The sequence below is a fragment of the Hyla sarda genome, unplaced genomic scaffold (genome assembly GCF_029499605.1).
Source record: "Hyla sarda isolate aHylSar1 unplaced genomic scaffold, aHylSar1.hap1 scaffold_2060, whole genome shotgun sequence".
Taxonomy (NCBI): Eukaryota; Metazoa; Chordata; class Amphibia; order Anura; family Hylidae; genus Hyla; species Hyla sarda.
This window is the reverse complement of record NW_026608724.1, coordinates 1,600-2,135: the sequence shown is the minus strand read 5'-3', so window position 1 is coordinate 2,135 and position 536 is coordinate 1,600. Positions and strand designations below refer to the sequence as shown.

Below are 536 nucleotides of genomic sequence, written 5' to 3'. Positions count from 1 at the left end.
GGGTGGTGCACTGTACCCGAAGATACTGCCATATCGGGTCAATGCATAGGGCGACGGAAGCAAGCTTCGAAATCGGCCCCCGTTCTCAAAAATCCATTTAATATATGGTCCCCAGATAGGGGACGTATCAGATATTAAACTGATAAGAACAGATACTACACTTGATCTTAGCCAAAAGGCCGAGAAGCGATAACCGTGAAAGGGGCGGGCCCAACAAGGTCCCCTTCATGGGCACTATCACTGCTTGCTGTCAGGGAGGCTGCCAGACAATTTTCCATGCACACTCTGGGCTGGGGGGCAGTCAACCACCAGTACACACAGCAGAACCTAAACCCATACCATTATTGCTAAGCAGCAAGACAGGGGCCCATTGCACTCCCACGGGGCCTTTTTAAATGCAATCCATAACCCGGATTTGCCAGGAACCCTTCTTACTCCTCCTACTTGCATGTGACACTGGGCTTAGGATCTGCATAGGAAACACACACACAAGCACACACCTACCTTTGTTGCCTGCAGATGCCTCCTTGGCTGTC

General features: G+C 50.9%; 1 non-coding gene across 1 annotated transcript; it reads right to left on the bottom strand.

Annotated features, from left to right (window-relative positions):
• LOC130318585 (U2 spliceosomal RNA) lies at nucleotides 1–191 on the bottom strand. Its single transcript, XR_008865081.1, has one exon. It is a non-coding gene; the product is annotated as a U2 spliceosomal RNA (small nuclear RNA).
• Nucleotides 192–536: the final 345 nt, after the last annotated feature.